The sequence below is a fragment of the Bison bison genome, unplaced genomic scaffold (genome assembly GCF_000754665.1).
Source record: "Bison bison bison isolate TAMUID 2011002044 unplaced genomic scaffold, Bison_UMD1.0 scf7180017863691, whole genome shotgun sequence".
NCBI lineage: Eukaryota > Metazoa > Chordata > Mammalia > Artiodactyla > Bovidae > Bison > Bison bison.
The window spans coordinates 148,483-148,702 of record NW_011494263.1 but is presented as its reverse complement, the minus strand read 5'-3'; the positions used below and the strand labels follow the sequence as shown (position 1 = coordinate 148,702).

Genomic DNA, 220 nt, shown 5'->3' with positions numbered 1-220 from the left:
TGGGCTTCTGTCTTCTGGGCAGATGCAGAATCCACAACGCACCTCAATGAATTCTGTCCATTTCTGTCATCAGATCATAGTGATGCCAAAGAGAAGGCTACCCTGCACTCTATGCATTTTGTCCACAAGGGGGAACCGCTTGGTCCTGAGTCTTGATTGACCCATATGTACAGAAGGCATGAAGTCAACTTGACTCATTCAGATGATGTTTGCCAGAGGA

The 220-nt window shown here is 46.8% G+C and overlaps 1 pseudogene; it reads left to right on the top strand.

Moving 5' to 3' along the window:
• The window catches only part of LOC104983930, an 11,649-nt pseudogene that overhangs the window by 3,921 nt on the left and 7,508 nt on the right, over positions 1–220 (top strand).